Below are 16,393 nucleotides of genomic sequence, written 5' to 3' on the forward strand. Positions count from 1 at the left end.
TAGCGATACGTATAGATAGAAGAAACTGTTACTATAAGCAAAGTACAAGAAGTATTAGCTAAATAGGTAGGTAGTAGTTGTAGTAATAGTAGGAGTGCGTTAAAGAGGGTGTAAGGAGAGCGGCGGTGCGGGCGTTGCAAGTAGACTAGACACAACGCTTATACCTGCATAGTTAAGATAGATAGTATAAGTAATCATAGTAATTTTTATAATGAATTTAGTATATTATAATAGTTTATTAACTATAATAAAAGGCTGTAATAACGTGTTAAAGTTAACGCGCTAGTAGGGAGGTGTCCGCTCGCTTAGGGTGTCCGCTCGCTTATGAACCACGTTAGACTATAAAATTAAATTAATCATCTAAGATAGTAAGCTACTAGAAATCTTATATAAGCTACCCTATAGCATATCTAGAGATAAACTATTAGTCCTAAGAAAGACACTCTTAGATTTACTTAATAAGAGTTTTATCTATATAAGCACCTCTCTTATAGCGTTGCTAGTCCTCTTCATATAAAAGCCTAAAAAAGAACTAAGGTTTTATATCAACTACTATACGCTTAAGTCTATCATATAAAAAGACTAATACTATCTTTCTCTAATCTATAAAGCCTTAAACCAAGTTAAATAAGCTAAGTATTATACTAAGCTAAATATATTTACTACTTCTTATGAAATATAAATTTTAGAAAATCAAAATAGATAATAGCCTTCTAGATAAGATTTAGCTTGTATAAATAGTAGGTTATACCCTTTAGTCTAGCTAACGCTCTAAGTACGTTCTAGCGCTATATTAATTAGATCTTATAGGACCTACTAAACGACTTTATATCTACTTACCTCAACAATATCTTAATTTTTATAAATAGCTTTCTATCTTAATACTATAACTATGTCAGACTATGAGGGGTTTCTGATCAAGGACTTGTTTTTGGGTTACTGTGATAAAAGACTATGATAAACTCAAGTATAGAAACTGAGTGTATTAAGTTGTTCTGTGTCCTCTAGCTGCGCGCACGCGCGCAGCCTTATAAGTGCTATTACTATTGCTTTTTCTGTCTTAGGTACGCGGCTGAGTATCAGCCTCGCCTAGGTATAATTCTTGGCACTCGGCTCTAATTGGCCCGAGTCACAGAATCCAGGTACTTGATCACACCTAGATCCTATCAGTTATCTGACACACCCCCTTAGCTTAGACCTTAACAGGGCTGCAAGCTGAATCCTATCATCTACCTAGATTGCAAGACGCTTAATTTGCTCCTAGATCTCAAGCAATGCCACTCTTCGGGCTGCTTCTTAAGTCCTACTTTCTACCATTCCTAGTTGAGTCAGAAGTCGCTGCCACTGGTTTAATGGGAGAGCTTTGGTGAGTCCGTCTGCTGTTATCTCTAATGATTGGGTGTAGGTGACAGTAATCCGCCCACTGGCGACTTTTTGTCTTAACTAGTGGTTGTGGATATCCACATGTCGAAGCTTAGTCTAGAGTCTTGATATCTCCTGCGTGACTAGTTAGATAGTTTGTTAATTATCGCACTAGATGTTAATCTAATCTAGTAGGTTAATCTTAAGCTCCTTAATTAGTCTTGATGTAAAAATAGCTTCCTTTGCTGCTTGTGATAGAGCCAACAGCTCAGCTTCAGTAGTAGACGTAGTAACTGTATCTTGCTTATTTGCTCGCCAGGCAATTAGACCGCTAAATAGCTTAATCGTGTAGCCTTAAGAGCTCTTACGGTCCATTGTATTATTAGCAAAGGATACGTCACTAGCCACTTGCGTAGAGCTGCCCAATCTTAACTCCAGCGCTATGTGCTTAGTTTCTTCAAGATAGAGTAATACTTGGTCCGCAGCTTTCTGGTGTTCTTAGCTAGGGTTTAAAAGAAATCTAGCAAGGCAGGACGTTGCAAAGGCAATATCTAGCCAAGTATCAACAGCTGCGTAAAGTAGGGATCTAATCTTGCGTTAATACTTGTTAATTTCTAGTAGAGTAGCTAGCCCATCTTGTGGCTTCAGCTTGGCACTGCCCATTAGTGTATTATGTCGGACAGTCCGATCTTTAGCTAGCCAGCTAATCTTTTCGCAGTAGGCGCTTTAGGATAGGTGGATAAGTCGACTATCTCGATCTCTCCTTACTTTAATCCCAAGAAACCACCTAATACTCTCTCCACTAGTTATTAAGTAAGTTTTCTTGAGATCTTCTACTAGCGTGCTAGCCTTCTGCTGTTAGTCTAGGTTGTAGGCTAGGTTAAAATCGTCTACATAGAAGAAGATTAGAATATTGTCCTTAATTATGTAGCATAGCTTATAAGGTACAGTCTAGAACCTAAGCTTAGTAAGCGTTGCTGTAAAGTCTTGTTGCTATAACGCTGGCGATATTTAGAGCCTATAGAGTGCCTTTTGGAGCTTAAGTGCCGTCCTTAGCTTCTAATATCCATAGGGCATAGGCATGTATACTTCTCTGTTAAGTTAGGCGTAGGCAAAGGCGTTAGTAACGTTGAATTGCTTAACTTTAAGGTCGTACTTGGCCGCAATTGCTATAAAGAGACAGAAAGATTATCTAGCTAGAGTAGTAGCGTAGGTGTCCTAAGACGTGATATTCCGCTGCTGGTTGCCTCTAACCACCAGTCGTGCCTTGCACTTAAGAAACTAGTTTTTTTAATTGAATTTGTAGGTGAATACCTACATGCAGTCTAAGATCTAATGTCCGCTTGCCTTGACTGCTTTGTATAGTACTTCTACCTACAAGTTAGTGATCTTATAGCTGTCTAGATAAGCGCGTTAGGCTTCTTTAAATAGCTCGCCTATTGGGTGCTCGTCTAGGTTTAATCTAGCTATTGGCGGCTTAGGGAGTTAAGGTTGATGGATTTTGACTCCTTTGGCGAGTAGCCGTCGCAGCTGCGCCTTGTCAATAGCGCCTCCATTGTAATCTCCAATGCTTCCAGCGTCTGTTCCAGCCATGAAAGCTGCGGCCCATGGGACTGTTTTGGATGATCGGATTTCCGGAGCAGCTGCTGCCTTTCCACTCATGAGCTGAGCCAGCAGTGTTACTGGTGGTGGTGTGGCCGGCGGCGTTGGATAGTGCTCCTGAATCTTCCTTCCCATGTAGTAGCTTGGTGGATCTTCTGATTCGTTGATCTCTTCTGTCGTATTAATGGTGTCGTCTTCGTGAAACGACTCTGTCCTAGTGTCTGGGATTGGTGGTGGGAGCTTGATAGTCCTGACGTATACTGCAATCTCTAATAGAGTGCTGTGCATAAGGCTGTCTATTAGGTCTTTAGTTTTTCTATTAAATATTATATTTTCGTTGAAGATTACGTCTCTAGTGCTAATGACTTTAGCTAGCGATAGAATCCAGATCTGATAGATCGTCGACGCCTGGTAGCCAACTAGGTAGCCAATCTAAGCTTTGGGATCAAGCCTCTGTAGTCTTGATTTTCCACAGTGTGTATCATTAGTTATTGCAAACGCTTTGCACTTATATGCCTTAAGGTAAGCCACTCTTAGCTTCTTAGATGTAGCTATCCTATTTGTTTAGGATGCATAGGTGAAGAAGACTTTATACAGCGTCTTCTATTAATTAACGTAGTTTAGCGTTTAGTTGTATAGGTACACTACGGCCTAAGTGATCTCTAGCTAAAGCTCCTATAGTAGATTAGCGTCTAGCCGCATTGCGCGCGCCTTCTCCTTATTTACACCCCCTAAGCGTTCAGCGCTACTATTTTGTGCTTAAGTGTCTGGTGCTAAAGGCTTGGCAGCAATCCCCTAGGCTTGGAGCTAGCGCATTACTTTAGGTTTAACAGTCGCGATCTCGTTGTCCGTCTCGACGACTTTTGGCGTGATATTGTATTGAGTTTAGAGGAATTTGACAAAGTTGGTGAGTATCTTAATGATTCATTTAGCTGTTTGATTGACTTTAAGATAGAAATCCTATTAAAATCTTGAGTATTTGTCTATGATTAATAGCTGTGATAATTCCTTGTTATAGGACTGTTTCTTATAGCTATAGAAATTAATCGTTATTCTTTCACTAGGTCCTTGATTATTTGTCTAAGGAGCGCAGCTTATCTATCTGCGGATTTTTGCTCTTCTACATGAATTGCACTCCACTATTGTAATGCCCTTAATCCTCACCCCCTAAGCTTGCTGGACGAGATGTTCTATAGCTGCTGGGCCTAGGTGACCTAGACGCTTGTGCCAGAGTATCGCAGTTGCTCGCTAAGGTGGTTTCTTAGTGCTTAAGGTATGCTTGTAGGTGTAGAGTGCTTGGTGATTTAGTTAGGCATAGAATCTAGGTGTGTTAAGCACCTGGATTTTGTGGGTATTAAGTACCTACTAGCCAAAACGCTCTAAGAGCTCGCAGATTGTCGTTCTATCGAGTCTCTTAAGGGCTATAGGCTCTGATTTAGTGTCCTACTATATTCCTGTTTGCTGGAGTTTCTAGAAAGAGACAAGGTTGCATAGTAGATCTAGGCATATTGCCACATTTTCAAGTACGAGCTTCCTAGGCCTCTGTTTGTGTGTAAGGTTGAGTATTATCATGCTATATCCCATGATCCATATCTAACTATTGCCTGCCTATACAAAATCTCTATTGTTTGGTGGCTTGTAGTAGTGTATTTGATTAGGGTTATTAGTAATATAACACGTTGTCCCTAAATTAAGTATGAACGAGTGACGTAGAGGGTAGTCCGCTTGGCTTAACACGAAGGCTGCAGCGAATACTGCCTTGATCTAGGTTATCTGTCTACCATTTAGTCACTAATCTTCAATTTCTAGTTAGGGAGTTTGAGATTGCTTATAGGTTTAAGATCTTGTCTTTGGCTAACTTTGGGCTCTTATAAGACTCTAAAACTTAAGGTTATTTTCCTTTTTACGTTTAATTAAATTCTAAATAATCTAATTTAGCTTCTACTAACTAGGTGCCTTCTTCTAATCTAAGTAGAAGCACTAGTAAAGTGAGTGGCTCCCGTCGCACGCGGGACAGGGAGCTGTGATTTTTCGAGCTCTGGTGCTTCCTTGAGACGGTGATCTAACCTTGGTGCTTGCTAGTTTACTTAGCGCGGGTCTAGCGCTATCTGGGGACTGTGATCTAGCGCTAGCGCTTACTAGTCTACTATGACTTTGATAATTTAATAAGCTAGGTAAGGGATCTTAGTTATCCTTAGCTGTACGTTAATAAAGGGGTCTGCCCTGTTTACGACTTTAAGAGTTCCCCATAGTAGCCTGCTAGGCGTCCCCTTTTGGCTGGGTAGATTGGTGATTACTAGCGAGGTATGACGATTCCTCCATTATAAAGGCTGCCTTCTGGCTTCTTGCTCTTGTGACTGGATGATTTAGTGTCATATACTCTCGAAACCGTCTCATCATGTCCTTCTGGCTTAAGCTAGGTTGATCCTTTCCAGTAGCTTGGAAGGTTGCAGCCTAGATAGGAGCGATCTTATTTACTGCTGACGTAAAATCTGTAGTTATGATATTAATCTAGAAAACCTCTAGTACGTTTAGCATCTTAGCTTCTATTGCAGCTTAGCTATATTTAGTAAGCTAGAGGTCCTAGACGTTCACTAAACGTAGAGGCTTAAGGGCATTTTGATATCTATTGCGAGTTTGTTCTTGCTCAAACTTTAGTGCAATCCTAGCCTCCAGCTTCAGATTCTTAATCCACTGTTTTAGTGTTATATTAGGTAAGCAGCAAGTGCGCTAGAGATGTGGCGCCACAGTAGACTAAACTAGCACTACAATATGTTGTAGGCTAGCTAATTTAGTCTTGTACGCAGCGTGTTTTAGCTTATAACTCTCTATCTAGAGTTTGTAGACTTCAAGATCGTCCTTATAGGCTCTCTGCCCTGATGAGGATAGATCAGATAGTCAGGCTGGCACTCTTCCTTCTCCTAGTGCTGAAGATGGTGTATAATCGGAGATATTGGGGAGCCCTGGTTGAGATGGCTCTGCTAATGGCGTGGTTGTTGAGTCTGGGTCGACTTGGGCCTATACTTTGTAGGCTTCGCATCGGGCTTGTAGCTAGTTGTACTAGGTGCGATAGTCGTTCTCGTCGCGTAAGATAACGGTTGCGTTAATTAGAGCAGATTGCGCGTTTATGTTAATTAGCTTAGTAAAGGCAGTAAGACTCTTAATTGTTAGACTATAAGAGGTTTCTGATTAAGGACTTGTTTTTAGGTTACTATAATAAAAGACTATGATAAACTTAAGTATAGAAACTAAGTGTATTAAGTTGTTCTGTGTCCTCTAGCTGCGCGCACGCGCGCAGCCTTATAAGTGCTATTACCATTGCTTTTTCTGTCTTAGGTACGCGGCTGAGTATCAGCCTCGCCTAGGTATAATTCTTGGCACTCGGCTCTAATTGGCCCGAGTCACAGAATCCGGGTGCTCCATCACAGCCGGATCCTATCAGTTATCTGACAACTTATAGATAATAAGTAATTTAATAACTATAAATAGTAGGACTATAACTTGAATTAAATAAGTGTAAATCTAACAGTTAACGTATAAAGTATTTAGGGTTTATTCTTAAAGTAAAGAAAAGTATTTTAATAAACCTAAAAAGATTAAAGCTATCTAAGAATAGAAACCCCCTACATCTATCCAAGGCGTATAAGGTTTCCTAAGATTTGCCAACTTTTACTAAAGGTTTATTCCTTACTTCTTACATTTAGTAGACTCTCTTATATAACTTACTAAAAAAGACAATAAGTTTTAATAAGGCGCTGCTTAAGAAAAAAGTTTTATAGCTTTTAAAAAAGTATTGTTTTTTCAATAAAGTACTGATTATATTTGACCCTAAACGCTATAAAGTAGTAGAATATAATTCTTCTAGTTAAGCCTTAGAAGCTATACTTCTATAAGAAGATAATAAAGGCACGCTTTATATAGTAGCTTATCTCTCTAGGAAACTACTAATATATAAAGCTAATTACTCTAATTATAATAAGGAACTACTAGTAGTAATCAACTACTTAAAAGAATAAGACAGTAAACTTTATAGTGTATAAGAGTTTAAAGTTATTATAGACTATTGTCATGGGCGAGAGAGGCCTAACTAACGAGTATGCATTCACCTATTGTACAGAAGAAGAAAGATACAGAAAAGAACTATCTAGAGGGCCCTCCTTTTATAGTTGTTACTCGTACAAACGCTCAGACCTTTAGTCTTCCTCCTTACTTAAGCTTGTTCATACGTAACTAACCACGTTATTTAGTCACGTGACTAAAGTCATGTGATTCACTGCCATATGACCTGTAGGTCATGCCTCTCTAGCGTAGCCCTTTACAATACTCCCCTCCTTCACCTCGTCCAATATCACGTGCGTATTCCTTAGTCTTCTTTTCCTTTCTCTCCGTCTGTTTGCTATCACATGTTTGGCGTCTCGTATGGTTAAGGTAAAGGCAAATAGTGAAGGTGAGAGAGAGTTAGGCAACGGTGCTATATAGCAAACGCTGTCCGGCGAGCATAAATACTCTTCTTCCCCTGCCTACTGCTTGTTTCCTCTATCCCTTTAGCTTTAACTTTTCTTTTATTATAGTCACTTCCTCAAGTCTTCCTGTACGATAGCCAATCGTAGGATGTGGGCTAACGGCCAAGTTAACGCCTTACGTTTCTGCACAAATGGTGGAGTTAACGACACTATTAAGCAGGCAACTGCTTAGATCTTCGACGTTGCTTATTAGTTGCTCACTCGTACGACGCTAGGTGCCATCTAGGCCGCAGCGCCTGTTATTATTAGACGGGTTAACCTTAACAACTACTAGGTCTAGTACGTTTTTAACGTGCGGGTTGCTAAGGAGATTTGCTGAGTGTTCGCCGCTGCTCCTATAAGTGTCGCTTTCTTGTCGTACGTTTGAATTTGCTAACTAGTGTAGCCTAAGCTTCGCTGGGTCTTTAACATGTTCTGCCGTCTAAGGGGGCTGTCGCCGTACGATGCTACCTTCGGTCCTGGCCTTAGCGGTTATCCGCCTGTTGTCGCCTGTACGACGCTCCATGCCCGTTAAATCTTAGGTGGCCAACCCTTGTACTTTAAGGCCTTCCTTGTCCATTTGCGTAGCGCCCTTAATGCTACGTTCTACGATAACTATGCGCTAGTCTTGGACGGGGCGAAGGAGTTTATAGCCTTTGCTAGTTGTGTCTCTATCTATAGAGAGTGGGGTGGTGCGTGTAGCAATTGCATCTAGCAGGACCATGGCGCCCGTTGTACGGCAGGAGGAGGGGACGGTTCGTCCGTCTGTACGCCAGCTAAGCGTCGTCTTCTAGGCACTAAGAGGGATTGTTCGGCCTCTAGGGGTAGCGCCAGGTCTCCGTTGCTCATCAAGTAGCTTTCGCCTTTAGCTATTTTGTAGCCGGCCGTTGGGTTTTCGTACGGAGGAAGTTTGGGCGAGCCATTCGTCTAGGGCCTTCGTGTCTTTAAGTGCCGTAGCTGGTTCCCAACTGCCCTCTAGGTAGCCCATCCAAATGACGAGATATTGCAGTTCTCCGTTTCGTATTCGTTCGTCCGTGATGCCTTGTACGAGCTATTCTAAATAGTCTTCTTCTTCTCCATCTTCTCGTACGACAATAGCCGCAGGGCTGCTATCGTCTGTTTGTTGTGATGGCAAGAGGTCGTTGGATGCTGGCCTTAGCTTGTCTACATGGAAGGATTTTGTCTCCTAGGGCACCGCGAGTTCTACCTAGTAGGGGTCCCGTACGCGGGCGACTTAGTACTTTCCACTTTTCTAGTCTAGCTTTTTGCTTGTCTAGGTCGTTCGTACGTTGCGTAAGTCTAGCTAGACCTAGTCTCCCACTTTGTAAGCAGGCGATAGTTTGCGAGATTTGTTTGCCTGCTTCTTTTGCTCTTGTTGGGCGTACGACATTGCTGAAACTGCCTAGTTTGCCGCATCACTAATCGTACGTACTATCTCTTTAGCTGCTATGCTCGCTTCTTGGTTGTCTAAGATAGCTTCTTTTTGGGGAAACGGGGTATTATGGTAACTATAGTGGAGAAAGAAGGGGGATACACCTATAGAGGCGTTCGTACGGGAGTTGAGCATAAGTTTAAGAAGGGGGCAAAGCTAAGCCTAATTGTCTTAGTCGTAGTTGCAAAAGATCCATACGACTACTTCTATGTCGCTATTAGCTCGTTCTGTCGTCCCGTCTGTTTGTGGGTGGTAAGCTGTAGAGAGATTCTGCTAAATATTTAGCAGCTTACAAATGTTTTCCCATAGTTAGCTTGCGAACTGGGGGCCGCGGTTGGACGTGATAGACTGTAGAAGGCTGTGGTGGCGGTAGACTTCTCGTACGAAAGCCCAAGCAACGTCTGTTGTCTCAATCTTGTTCATAGGGACTAGTACGACGCCTTTCCCTAATTGGTCCTTTACTACCATCAAGTTCGTGTTTCCAAGAGAGTTAGGAAGGCCTGTAATAAAATCAACTGTGAGGTGCTGCCACGTACGACTAGGCACAGGTAGGGGCTTTAAGTAACCAAACTTTCCGTCCCGCCAGGGAGTGCTTTTGCGGCATAGCTCGCAGTTCCGTACGAAGCGTCGTATGTCATCGCTCATATAAGGCCAGTACCATTCTCGTGCAACGATCTAATAGGTCTCTTCTTGTCCAGGATGTCTAGTTAGGAGAGATAAGTGAGCCACTTGGATAACTCCTGTGCGTAATAGTTCAAAGTCTAGTACCCACACACGTCCACGCCATTAGAGTCGTTCTTCTTGGTCAATTATATAGTCACTTAGCGAGATAGCAATCTTGCGCGTGCTAGAGAGCGATCGTCCTCCTTCTCGTACGGCGGCTAGTACTTCTTGGTAGATAGTGTCATCCTGCGCTGCCTGTACCCAATATTCTCGTACTAAAGCTAGAAGGTCTGGGGGTTAAGGTAGTGTTTCTAACACTAAGGAGGTTTCTTGAGTCCGTATAGGTAGTGCTAGGACGTAGTCTGGCGTATAAGCTGGGACTAGCATTGTAAATTCACGAGAGGAGGCATGCTCGTCCCCTTCGTCCTTAAGCATATCTTGATCTCGGCAAGATAGCGCGTCTGCTCTTATGTTATCCTTGCCTAGACGATAGCGCAACTTCATATTTAGGAAGCGAGCAAGCTCTAAGTTCCATCGTACGTGGCGTTTAGAAAGCTTCTGCTTGTGGGTGAAGTATTCTAAGTTCTTGTGGTCTGTAATAACTTCAAACTCTCGTACGCCACGGAGTTCAGCGTCCCATTCTTTTAAGCAGTAGATTACTGCTAGCAGTTCCTTATCGTAGATGGGGTAATTAGCTTCGTGTGTAAGCAGTTTCCTAGAGAGATAAGCTACTGTATAGAGCGTGCCTTTATCATCTTCTTATAGGAGTACAGCTCCTAAGGCTCGACTAGAAGAATCACATTCTACTACCGTACGGCGTTCGGGGTCGAATGCGACGAGTACTTCGTCTGAAAGGAATGCTTCTTTAAGAGCTGCGAAACTCTCTTCTTAAGCAGCGCCCTATTGAAACTTAGCGTCTTTTTTAGTAAGTTGTACGAGAGGGTCTACTAAACGTGAGAAGTAAGGAATAAACCTTTGGTAAAAGTTGGCGAATCCTAAGAAACCTCGTACGCCTTGGACGGACGTGGGGGGTTCCCATTCTTAGATAGCTTTTGTCTTCTCTAGGTCCATTAAGACACCTTTCTCTGCTTTAAGGATAAACCCTAAATACTTCGTACGTTAGACGTCAAATTCGCACTTATCTAATTTAAGTTGTAGTCCTGCTGCTTATAGTCATTTAATCACTTGTTGTACGTGGGTATGGTGTTGAGATAGAGAGCCGTCTGTAAAAATCAAGATATCGTCAAGGTAAGCAGATACAAAGTCGTCTAGTAGGTCCTGTAAGATCTAATTAACGTAGCGCTAGAACGTACTTAGAGCGTTAGCTAGACTAAAGGGTGTAACTAGCCATTTATACAAGCCAAATCTCGTCTAAAAGGCTGTTATCTATTCTTGTCCTTTAGTAATCCGTATTTTGTAAAAAGCAGCAGACACGTCTAGCTTAGTATACCACTTAGCTCGTCTAACTTAGTTCAGGGTCTTATAGATTAGAGGGAGAGGGTATTAGTCTTTTCACGTAATAGCGTTAAGCGCATGGTAGTTAACGCAAAACCTTAGTCCTCCTCTAGGCTTCCGTACGAAGAGGACTAGTGACGCTGCAGAAGAGGTGCTTGCACGGATAAAACCCTTATCAAGCAGATCTAGGAGTGTCTTCCTTAGGACTAGTAGTTCATCTCTGGACATGCTATAGAGCGGTCCGTACGGGATCTCCGGTAGCTTGCCATCTTGGGGAATTAATTCGATTTTGTGGTCTACGTCCGCGCCTTAGTGGGGTGGTAACTCTGCTCCCTCTTTTAGCAAGAAAAGCTGCGCGTAGTCCTTAAGGTATATAAGGAGGGCTTTCTTTACTTTGTCTATCATGAGTTTTGCTTTTAGACGGAGAGCTTTCTCGATGTCTTTTAGACTAGCCGCGAATACCTGCACTACCTTCTGTCTTCTGTTTCTTCGTACGTGTAGTTGGAAAGCAGCAGCAGTGATAGCAGCACAGTCTATCTGCGTGGGCGTGGTGCTCTCTCTACTTTGTACGGAGAATCCGTAGCGTCGTAGGAGCAGGCGGTGCTTGGTAGTGTACAGTACTCTGTCCATCTCTTCTAACTAGGTCTTTCTAAGGATCATGTCAAACTCGTACGTAGATAAGATAATATACGCTGCTACTTTTCGTTTTACCCCTCCTATGTCAAGTACAAACTCTATCACTCCTTGTACAAGACTTGTCTTTTTATTTACTATTGCTAAGAGGGTGGATGAGATTGTGTAACGCGGCAGGTTTAGTTGTTGTACGAGCTTGTCACACACAACTGAATATGTGCAATATCCATAGTCAAGCATTGCGATAGCATTCCTTATACCATTTACGACTACATCTATAGACATTGCTTTTGTAGTCTTTAATAGTTTAAGTATCCTATGCGGTGCTCGTACGACATCTCTTTCCTGCCTTGTTCGCTCTAACCAGCGCTTTTTAGTTAGAGCTCTTCTTTTCCCTCGTCTAAGTCATCCTCTATAGATGCTATAGTAGCCACTTTAGTATGGTTTCCTTGTTCATGCGTACGAGTAGTAAGAGGAGTGTTGCAGTCTCTGCAACAGTGTCCTCGTCCGCCACAGCAGAGACAACGTCTCTCTTAATAGCGTCTTTTAATTTTAGCATAGGACCCCTAGTATTCTCTTGTTGTACGTGGCCTAGTTGCGCCTAAAGTAGGGGTCTAGTCCATCTCTTTAGATGTAGTCTAAGTGTCGCTAGGGAAGAGTGACGTGAAAGTTAGTCGTTTGGACGATAGTTGTTCTATCGCTCTTAGGTTTTCCTACGTAACTCTTATTCTTTGTACGAAGCTGTCGTACTTCTTGTTCTTACTAGGCTGGTAGCCTGCTTAATACTTAAGCAACTCTTTATTAAGGGAGTTCTTTAAGTAGTTAATCTTTTAAGCGTTATTTATGGCGCTTAGGCCTGCTTCTTAGAATTTTAAATTAAAGACTTAAACGTGACAAAGGAACTCTCCCCTTCCTTGTCTAGTTGTACGAAGGTAGTAGAGAGCCTTCTGCTTAATCGTAGGGTCTTAGAAGAACTTGTCTAACTAGGACTATAGTCCAGCTGTTGTGGCTGTTAGAGTGCCGTTTATAAGAGCTTGGACGTACGTATAGAGCGCATTAAAAGCTTGTCCTTTTATACGTGTGACAATATAGTAGGTTTTAAGTTTCTTACTTAGGTAAGCCGCTCCGTCTGCGAAGAGCTTAGCCTATACACGCATCTTCTACTAAGTGTATTGTTTATAGGTACTATAGTTAAACATGTCCACGTTAGGGAGTCTAGGCTTAGGGTAACTTCGTACGGGTGGGGCTGGAGCAGTCGCCTCGCTCGTTTGGTCGGTCGTATTTATAGCGCTGACGTGAGCTCCCGTGGGAGGCGGTGTCGTACGGGCTTCTTGAAGTCGTCTTGTCAGGAGCTCAATCTGGGACATCATTTCCTGGTGTGCGACTGCCTGTCTCTCGAGCTGTTCAGCCTGTCGTACGTTGTTGGCTGTTAGCTGGTCGATATTTCCTCTCATTATATAGATAAAGGCGATGGATTCCTCGTCTAGCATAGCTGGGCTAGAGGCTGGTAGCGTTCCTTGTGACTCTATCTCTTTCTTCTTGCGTTGTTTTAGTCTCTCTTGTGTCGTACGAGAGAGATTGAAGAGTGGTGATCTTTCTTCTTATGTTATGGGCGAGAGAGGCCTAACTAACAAGTATGCATTCACCTATTGTACAGAAGAAGAAAGATACAGAAAAGAACTATCTAGAGGGCCCTCCTTTTATAGTTGTTACTCGTACGAACGCTTAGACCTTTAGTCTTCCTCCTTACTTAAGCTTGTTCGTACGTAACTAACCACGTTATTTAGTCACGTGACTAAAGTCATGTGATTCACTGCCATGTGACCTGTAGGTCATGCCTCTCTGGCGTAGCCCTTTACAACTATAAGAACTTAGAATACTTTACCTATGAATAGAAGCTATCTAAACGCTAACGTATGTGGCAAGCGAGCGCCGCAGGCAAGCGAGCGCCGCACCCCACTAAATCTGCGCACCTCTATAAGCCTGTAGTTCCACCACAATATAGTTGTTTTACTACATATTAACATAATAGATTAAGCAGTACCTAGAGTATCTTTCTTGCACGTACGCGAGTTATGGCCAGTCTCTCTGCACCTACTACAGCGCGCCAAAGCCTGGCGGCTAACACCTGATCGCTCTCCTCTCTGACGCTCTTCATGAGCAATCTGCTAATCAGCCTCGCGCTAAGCGAGTAGATCCTCTCTAGCTCCCTTTATAAGTACTCCTCGCTTCTATATCTACTTTTTCTTACGCTGCCTACGCTTTATTGCTGCCTTATTAGCCCTCTTAAGGCTAGCGAGCTAATCGCGCATTAGCTTAGCCAAAAGCATCATTATCTCTACCCCCTTCTTAAGCTAGCCAATTGCCGCAATAATTAACGCTGGTGATAAACTCTTATGCCGCTAAACCTGGTCACGTATTAGCGTTAATTGGGCTTTAAGCTCGCGTACGTTGCTTAGGGTACGAGCCTGCTAGACAGCCTCTACGACAGCAGCTGGAGGAGTAGGCGTACGCAGCTTTATGTCAAGCTTTAATAGAACAGCGTCTAGCTAGAGAGGAACAAAGCCTGCGCCTTAAAAGGCTAAGCGGATATTGGCTGGTGTGAAGGATTGATTAAACGCTGCCTTAAACGCTAGTAGAAACTCGAGCTTGGTGATGTGGTTGATGTAGTTGCGTATTAGACTCTCCACCTCACGACTATACGCGCGCTTTAATGGCGAGAAGCAGCTAACGTCAAGAGGCTGGAGTAGGTGAGACGAATGAGGTGGCATATAGAGCGTGTAGATATTATTCTCCTTGCAGAACTCTTAGGACTAAAGAGACTAGTGGCTCTTATGGCTATCAAGAATAAGTAGGCGACGTGTGCTAACAACGCGAGTCTTTGTGTGAGCATCAAAGTGCTTTAGCTAGGCAACACCTAGCTTATTATTTATCTAGCTGTTGTCGCTAACTGCGATCGCCTAGTCGCGTGGGATCTCTGCTTTGTACCAGGCGGATAGATAATATTTGCCAGCAAAGATAAGGAATGGCGGAACTGCCCAGCCAGCTGCGTTAATCGCTGCGATTAGCGTTACCTACCCACGATTGCCTGGCTTAACTGCCTTTAGTCGGCCCCTCCTCTCTAACGCTGTTACGACTAGCTAAGTCGTGATCTTGCCTATTATAAAGCTAGCTTCGTCGAAGTTGTAGACGTCCTCGTCACAGATACTGTACTTAGCCTTTGTCTGCTCTACAAGCTTAAACTAGCTCTTAATTAGGACTAGATCTTCACATAGAGCTCTCTGCCTATTGTACGCTCAATTGAAACGCGTCGTAAGACTGTCTGTACGCTTGACAAAGTTGGCTGGCTACTTCTGCCTAACCTAGCCAGCGCCGCGCGCAGCCAGCAGCTTATCAGCTATATCACGCACAGCAGCATACGTGGGCGCAAATCCACGTAGATCTAGATCAAGTATATAATTAAGTATCACCTCCTCTTCTAGCTTAGTAAGCTTCTTTAAGTTAGGCTGGCAATCGCGTTAAGCAGGTATACTAGCGCGTCAGCGGCGGATTGTTCGTTTAGACACGTTATAGACAGCAGCAGCGCGACAATTACTTTGTGTTTAATAGAGATTAATAGAAGAAATAGCAAGCTAAATATCTGCTTTATTTAAAGCTAATTAAGTAGCGCTACGTTGAGCCATTGTTCGTTAAGATAGGAGAGGTGCGCAGGTTTGGTGGGGTGCGGCGCTCGCTTACCTGCGGCGCTCGCTTGCCACATACGTTACGTATAATAGAACTTAGAGCTTGCTTACTTCTTAAATATAAAGGTACGCTATTATCTTAGCAAAAATAATATAAAAGTAAACGCGCTATCTTACTAAGATTAAGATATGCTTAAAGATAGAAAGAATAAGCATACCTCCTCTTATAAATTTATAATACTAGTTCTAGCTTATACGCTAAACTACGTTCTAGTACTACTTATATAGACTTAAGAAACCTTCTTAGTATTAAAAATACTACTTTAACTTTTCGACCTTCTAGCTTTAGTATAAGAATATTAAGTATGAGTAGCGTAAGATAATACTATCTACTAAGAAGTACTAGCCGCTATATAAAAAGGAAGACAATTGCTCTCTAGCACGCGTAAGGTTGCTATCTTACTAAGTAACTATATAATCAACTAAGAAGAACAACTTTAATAACGTAGACGTATATAAGTACTAGACTCTAAACTATTACGCATAGAAGTGATCTAAGTAGCTTACTTATCTCTTCTAACTAAATATCCTAAATAAAAAAGACTTATAAGATTATTATATAAGAATAGTACTAGCCTGATATAAGTAATAATATATAACACTTTATATAGAACTATAAGCTATACTATAAAAGCACTTCTTAGTAGAATAGAATGTTTAGTTACTTAAAGCCTTTACCTATACTTAATCATATATAGTAGCACCTTATAGTTAATTTATTATAAGCCTTTCTAACTCTATTAAAATTATAAACTTAATAGTAGTAAAAAGCTAATTAAGAAAAGGTGTTATACTAGTTCTTATTGTTAGAGATATAAGCTAGTCAGCTGATCTCTAGCAGAATCCGGGTGCTTGGCTAACACCTAGATTCTATCATTAGTCTGCCAGGACTGTGATAAAAGACTGTAATAATCGATCAACATACATCTGATCGATCAAAAAGATATCTATTACGCTGAAGATTACGCAAGCTATTACGTGGCAGATTCTTCTAGAATCTG

The sequence above is a fragment of the Exserohilum turcica genome, assembly GCF_000359705.1.
Source record: "Exserohilum turcica Et28A unplaced genomic scaffold SETTUscaffold_11, whole genome shotgun sequence".
NCBI lineage: Eukaryota > Fungi > Ascomycota > Dothideomycetes > Pleosporales > Pleosporaceae > Exserohilum > Exserohilum turcicum.